At 33.6% G+C, this 7,572-nt stretch overlaps 2 long non-coding RNA genes across 3 annotated transcripts; both read left to right on the forward strand.

Annotated features, from left to right (window-relative positions):
* The first annotated feature begins 2,932 nt into the window (after positions 1-2,932).
* LOC140006322 (uncharacterized) lies at positions 2,933-4,504 on the forward strand. Its single transcript, XR_011813955.1, has 3 exons — positions 2,933-3,050; positions 3,158-3,199; positions 4,447-4,504. It is a non-coding gene; the product is annotated as an uncharacterized lncRNA (long non-coding RNA).
* Positions 4,505-5,005: 501 nt separating this feature from the next.
* LOC113699038 (uncharacterized) lies at positions 5,006-6,542 on the forward strand. 2 transcript variants are annotated; one of them, XR_003450383.2, is made up of 5 exons: positions 5,006-5,023; positions 5,449-5,516; positions 5,921-5,997; positions 6,092-6,189; positions 6,294-6,542. It is a non-coding gene; the product is annotated as an uncharacterized lncRNA (long non-coding RNA). The 2 variants fall into 2 exon arrangements; XR_003450451.2 differs by lacking the exon at positions 5,006-5,023 and adding an exon at positions 5,217-5,229.
* The last annotated feature ends 1,030 nt before the right edge of the window (positions 6,543-7,572 follow it).

Below are 7,572 nucleotides of genomic sequence, written 5' to 3' on the forward strand. Positions count from 1 at the left end.
CGAACTAGTGATTTTTTTTATCAATTAATTTTATATGCAATCTAATATTTTTGTTGATCTTTGTTTTTTTTTTGTATTAAAATTAACAATAAATCAAAAAACAATGGTCCAAAACCACTACTAAATTATGATAATCTCACTACTCAAAAAATTCATAAACTGTGAAGAATTATTTCAACATTTTTTTTGATCTTATAAATCTAAATCCATAATAAAATATCATCAAAAGTATCATATTGTAATGATAAAATTATTATTATTATTATAGTTGTTTATCAAATAGTAGTTATGGACATGAAAAATTTGTCACTTTTTTCTTATAATTATACTAGATAATCTTATAATTGTATATGGAAAGTAAATTAAAACTCATTACACAAGGGCATTTTTGGATATTCACTTAAAAATTTGACCAAGTTAAATATTATTTTAAGATTTTGTTACTAAAACTATCAAATTAAAGGAAGTAAGTGTAATATTTCAAATCTCAGGGGAGTTCAGTGAAATTGCATGAAACTTCAAGGAAGGTTTCTGAAATTATCCCAAAAAAAAAAGAAAAGATTATATGAGCAGAGAGAGAGAGAGTACCGGTTCCCATGCCCATGCCCCTTGTCCCATGACTTGACTGGCTGGTAACAAATCCCTAGCTAGCACCCCTATAACGCGGCAAGCGCCCAATAGCCGTCAGCATATGATCAAGGAGTAGCACAAGCAATAATTGGCGCCCCCGACTGCCGTAGTCACGCTTGGTTTTTGCCAATGTCCTCACTGTCACAACTCACAAGCTGCTACTAGTTCTCATTGTTAGAGGATGATGATAACTTTGGGTCTATTTATGAGTTCGAATTTGTGCATTTGGGTTTGATTCGAGGAAAAACTGATTCAATTCAAGAAAATTTTCCATTAAACAGCTTGTTTTATGCTCTGGATTGGGTAAGGTCAGTCGGGCTTGGTTTATTTGGGTTGCTTTTGAACTGGGGCTACTCAATCTTAGAAGCCCAGTTATGAAATAATCCTTTGATTTAGTGTACTTTGGACCCACTATTTAATTGGTTTGTTTTAAAGGTCCAAGTTCGTGACCATAACTTATAAGTAACTTATGAAGATAGAATCTTGATAGTTGGATCCACTATTAAATGAGTAAGCCTAAACATTACGTTTACAGCCAAATGCTTGGAAATTAAAGTCTCAGTTTTTAAAAATCAAATTTTCCTCATAGTTGGGCCTTGTTTTATGGGCAATCCAAACTCAAAGTCCTGCCTAAACGTGATTTGGGGCTTTGTGTAAATATAGAATTGCATTTCTGGATAAATTATTTGGAAACTTTCCTAATTAAAAATTTTTCTTGAAATGAAAACTTGCTATGCGCTCTCCATGGAAGGTCCATGCATGTTTTGTAGGTTTATTTGGGTAGGTTTCTGTGCTTTATAAGTATGGAAAATGCTACACTCTCTTTTGAGCATGATATTTATGATTTTAATCCACTTATATTGAGTCACATTATTTAATAATTTAAACTCTTAAAATAATATAAGGCTTCATTCCGATTGAGTAATTTGATAAAAGATTTGAAATCCTTTTAAATCGCTCTAGTTGTTTAAATTACTTTATAGGCATTTGAGCTTGTAATACGCCAACTATATATTAACAAATATTGTCAATATAGGTAATTTATAAATTCGTATACATCTTAAATAATGTAAATAACTAGAAAAATTTGAGAGAATTTCAAATTTTTTGTCAAATTTCTCAATCCAAATGCAGCCTAATAGTTGATAACTCTTACAATCCAAATGCAGCCTTAGGATTGATAACTCTTATTTTATATCTAACTATGACTTTAACAGTACAAGACGTTAAAGGGACTATATAATTCCTCTATAACTATTAGTTGAAGTCTATTAATAGATCACATATTACTTATTTTAGATTTATTGTTATTCTAATTTTTGGAGCATCTCTCATTCAAGCTGACAAATGTAAGTGGTCTTCGCCCCTTCCTGTATTTCCAAATGTTCTATAAAAACTTGGATCTTATGAAACTCTAGTTTTGATATGTAGATGGATTATTTATGCCTGTTTGTGTGTTTCAAGGCTATAATTTATGAATGAGCAGCATATGTCCTTGATTATTGTTGATTCAATGATTAATACATGATATTTATGTATAACTATAATAACAATATAAGCTCCAAACAGCCGTGAGATGGTTCGACTTCACGTTCGATCAGGTGTAACAAGTTGCCGTATTTCACGCAGGTGTGCGCGAGACTTGGTCGACCTTCCGGACGGAGTCCATTCACTAGACCAAGCGCTTAGTATCCGACTATAACATTTACCTCGTCTTGAACTTCAATCATGAATTTATGTCATTCAAATACTTAGATATTTCTCCAAGTATGACCATGATCGCATTTACGACACTGCCCACATATTTATGTCACTCACTTCACCAGCGATTTTGCATATCCTTATATTAAATACACTTTCATATATTTTATTTCTATGTGATACTTTTTTTTTTGTTCAAACGACAATATTATATTACTCCCTCCGTCCCAAAAATTTCATCGCACTTAGAAAACTGTGTTTTTTATAAATAGTTCCAGCACAGGTGAATTGCTTACCATTTTGTCCCTCGCCCAAGCTCTTCATGTAAATGCACTGGGAATCCGGTATTGATGCTAATCTACCTATATAGTAAAAGCACGAATGAGTCTGGGCAAAAGAGTGGTCGTCTGCTGATGTGTCAAGCTGTCATTGGTTAAAATGTGATCGTCCTCCTCGTGCCAAAATCACGTGCCCAGCTAGAGAAATATTCGAGGGTTTTCTTTCTTTCTGACGTATTCTGCCGAGGATGGGATTGGCGCATGGCTCGATGCATCACAATTTAGAAGGGTTCATCGCTATTCTCCTCTCTCTTAAGACCATCTCTCTCTTTTCTTCTTCATTTTCCTCAACACTCCCAAAGCCCCAAAGCCCCAAAGCCCTTCTATCTCTCTTATTCTCCATGGCCGGCAACATCAGGAGATTTAGGACCAAAACAGATGGTTGGTATTTTTTTCTTTCCCTCCCTGATTTTCTCTAGCCTTCTATTTTTCTTTTTAGGTTTAGTTGCCTGATCTAATCTAATTCGTCTTTATTTGTGATATTGCAGGTGACAATTTTGGAATCTCTTCCAACATTCCTGTGAGACTCTGTAAGATTTTTTTCCCTTTTTTTAAAACTATGTTCTAAAACACGTGGTTAGTTTTGCTCTTTTTCCCCCCTTTCTTTTGCCTGGTATTCTTCCTTCTCTTGCTTTATTTGTATCTCAATTTTGGATTTAACAAATTTGAGAAATTTTTTTGGAACTTTTCCCGATCCAATGCCGTTATAAGAAATTTTTCCTGGTTTCTTTTTTTTTCCTAATTTATGTTTTTTTTAATATTTCAAGTCAAAAGTTTGGGAAAATTCTTCAATTCTTTTTCGAAATACTCTAGGTTATGTAGTGAGGCATTATGTTCCAGCCTTTTGTATATAATAGTAAGTGAATATATATATATATACTTTTTGGGTAGGTTATAGTAAATGAATATTTGACTGTATCTATTTCATTGCCATTTGTACCCTAAACATCATCTTGCATTTTTTTTCCCTTGCGGAAGAGGTTATCTTTGATTTTGCCAGATTACAGGTTTTTTGCTTTCACTTTTTGTAAAAATTTTTTTATTTTCCCTTGAATTGTTGATTTATTTATGCTTATAACCTATTAGGTGTAAGTTTCGATATTGGTTATCATGGATTAGTTGGCCTTCAAAAGATTAGGTTGTGGCATGTTTCCTAAACCTTGGAAACATCAAAGTTGATATAATGTTACTAGAATTTGTAGTCATTTGAGTATTTTATGGATGTCTAGCTTTTTGTGTCTTTTGTACACAGGATTTCTTCTTTTCTTCCCATTTTTTTGATTCTAAATTTCTGTAATAATGCAATGATATTTATATGAAATCAAGTGTTTGACAAAATGCCAAAACTATTAATTTGTTTGTAGTAGGTAAAACTGGAAAGCAAGAAAGTTTACATGGACCTAAAATCAGAATTTTGTATGGATCTTATTGAATTTGTTGATTCCATAGAATATCTCCATTTCTGCATGAGACAAAATATGAACTAGATTATTGTGGACTCCGCCGTGTATCTATGCAACACAGCTGATGCTTAGCAATTTCTAGGTAGACATGATGAAACCAAAAAAATTGAACATAGGCAGACCAAAGCTTCATAGTAACGTTTTAAATAGAGAGCATATTTCTAAGTTGTTTTCTCATTTGGTTTTCTAATTCAATTTCTCAATTAAAAGAAGATTTTCCTTTTTCTTTATATGTTTGTCTCTCAGGAAAGTATTTTTGTGTTGCCAATTTTTGGTTTATCTGATTTTGTGTTTTTATTTTATTGTCTTTGCAGGATGAAAGATAACAATACCTATCTTTCATTCTCTTCTATTCTCTAGAGGTATATTCTTTTAAAGTTTTTTAAGTCTTACTTTTTTCTACCTGTATAGTAAAAGCATGAATGAATTTGTTAAGATGAATGGTGGTTGTGTTGATGTGGCTGTGTTTTATTGGTTGGAGGATGGTTGTCACTCACAAGGACTGCACGTGCTTAAGTTGGGAGGAGAAATAGCTGCTCATTGTTGAGTCTCCTTTCTCACCTTTCTCTTGATTGTTCTACCAGTCTCCTCATCCCCTTTTTCCAGAACCCCCTATTCCTTTTGTCTCATCCGAGAGTATAACTGACCTCCTCCATTCCTTCCATGGATTTCCTCCATTTTTTTCTCTGAAAAAAAGAAAAGAAACAGACTAATAGCACACCGCTTCTATTCTCTCTTTTTTCTTCATTTTTCCCCTCTTTTAAAGATTATTCGAAAAAATGACACCCAAAACCCACCTTTTATTCTCTCTTTTTTTTTTTTTTTTCTTTTTGTCTCTTTCTTATCCTGAGATAGGAGAACCTCGAAGATTGGTCGCAAGCTGGTGTAAATGTAATGTCACACATCTGATTTATCTGCTTCTCTTATGCATAATGTATAGACTAGCTTTGTTATTTCAGTTACAAGATTATGGGTCACATTTGCTCTTTGAACCTAATCTTGGTATTCTGTATATTTAGTTCAGTTTTACTCTGTTTTATAATCAACAGAAATCCAGAGTACCTTGAATAACATCAAATTATAGTGCTGGTGTAAATGTAATGTCACACATCTGATTCATCTGCTTCTCTTATGCATAATGTATAAACTAGCTTTGTTATTTCAGTTACAAGATTATTGGTCACATTTGCTATCTTTGAACCTAATCTTGGTATTCCGTATATTTAGTTCAGTTTTACTTTGTTTTATAATCAACAGAAATCCACTGTACCTTGAATAACATCAAATTATACTCTCCCTGTTCCATTTGTGTTTAGGTTCATTATTATGAGGACGAGTCTGCTCCAACGGGTACTTGTGCTGTTTGTGTTGTTGGTGGTGAAAGGTCAGTTTTGCTGAAAATGGTTTAGACAAAATAGTTTGTAAACTTGTCCTGAACTATCCCTGCTAATAAGAACTATCGTCCACAGGGGAAGTGAAAAGTGAAAATATTTACCTTGTCTTTTACTGGGTTAGTGTGGTAGTAATTTGCTTTTCTGCAGACAGCTATATGTCGATACTTCTGATGAAACAAATTTAGGATATCTAAATGTCTTCTTCTTCTTCACATATCAGCTCCCTTCTCAACAAAAAGGATCTTCTTCCCCATTTTTAAATTGTCTCTTCATTGCTGTCATGCTTGTGGTGCCTGATCTGACAGTTAGCAGATGTCTTATTCCTTTCTTTCATGAAGTTTAGACTGTTATTAACAGACTGGATTGATAAGAATACAAATGAAACCCTATGCAGGTCACTTGTTGCTAACTTGTCAGCTGCAAACTGCTATAAATCTGAACACCTGAAGAGACCAGAAAATTGGGCCTTAGGTAAGCATTTTTTCTGTTTCTGTTTCTTTTTCCATTTACAGGATATATTCTCTTGTTATCTAATATCTGATATGTTCTCTTGGCATTTGGGCAGTTGAAAAGGCCAAGTACTACTATATTGCTGGATTCTTCCTCACTGTTTCCCTAGAGTCTATCCTACTTGTTGCTCAGCATGCAGCTGCAAAGAACAAGGTAAAACTTTTGACCTCATAGCTAATCTATTTGGTTTTTCTTTTTCCGTTTCTGATCCTCATCCCTTTTCCTCATAAACCATAATTCTCTTCACTTTCTTGCAGGATCCAATTTGGCCAACAATTATATTGTAGATGTGATCGTGGTGGATGCTGGCGAGGTGTCTTTTGATTTTGTTTTTGTTTGGGTTGTTTATCGTTATTCTTTTCCTTCTGATGTAGTTATGGCTGTTCAATTTATGGTCTATTAGTATGCACCAGTTTTTTGTATCAGATTTTTCATTATTGTCCTGTTCAATAACTGCATATGTATCTGGTTTTGGTCCGCATATGCTGATGGTTTAAATTTCAATATTTTTGGTTTTCTGTTTGTTCTTTGATAGTTTTCATGTGCAATGTCTGAACCCCACATTTCGCATAGCTTTTTCTAGTTGGGTCAGTCATGAGACTTGTAGGAGTTGTGTGTTGGCACTGAGCACATAGGTTTTAGTCCTGGTACTAGGAAAAAGGTTAGGGAGGGCTGAGAGGTTAAGTTTTTTAAAGATTATGAAGTAAAACAATTATATGGCTATTGGCATGCAAATAAAACCTTGATGTGAAGTCCTGTAGCACTCGATTCCTTTACGGGCTGCCAGTTTGGTTCATGGGACTAGATGGACTGCAAAAATAGGTCCATTCCCATTCTGGGTTTCTGCAGAACCGAAAGGCCTTTTGATCAGTTCTGCTGCTTAATTTGTTTGGGACTCTGTGGCGGATATTGGATATCCGTTGCGTCCTATCAAAAGGCCAGACCCACTCTTTTGGATCTGCAGTAGGTCTATTTCAGGTGCAAATGCTCTTCGATAAAGAGTTAAAAGACAAGCAGGATGAGTTAATTATCCATGGATCAGGAGCATACAGGATGGTCTGTAAAAATGATTGATTTACCTTTCCTTTGAATTAAAATGAGTTTTTGTTGAATTTGGTGATAATTTTATAAATTCTTACAAGACAAATTAATAATTAGATCACCCTCTGCATTAAAAAGAAAATCGTACAAAAAATCTGATTATATTAAAAAAGGGAGAAGACAACTTTCTAGGATTTCCAATGATCCCTATTATAAGAAATTTAAGAAAAGATTTCAAAACAATAAAAATATTACTTGTTGGAAATGCGGAAGATTAGGACATAAAGCTAATAATTGCAAAGTAAAGCAAAAAATAAATGAAATATTTTCAAATGATTCAGAATTAAAGGAGAAAATATTAGCAATCATGATAAAAGAGGAAGAAGAAGATATATCAAATGGATCCGAAGATTACAATGATGATAAAGAAATAAGCTCAGATGAATGTAATTGCAAAGATAAAAAAATATATAAATGTTATAACTACAAAGGAAG

The sequence above is a fragment of the Coffea arabica genome, chromosome 1c (genome assembly GCF_036785885.1).
Source record: "Coffea arabica cultivar ET-39 chromosome 1c, Coffea Arabica ET-39 HiFi, whole genome shotgun sequence".
NCBI lineage: Eukaryota > Viridiplantae > Streptophyta > Magnoliopsida > Gentianales > Rubiaceae > Coffea > Coffea arabica.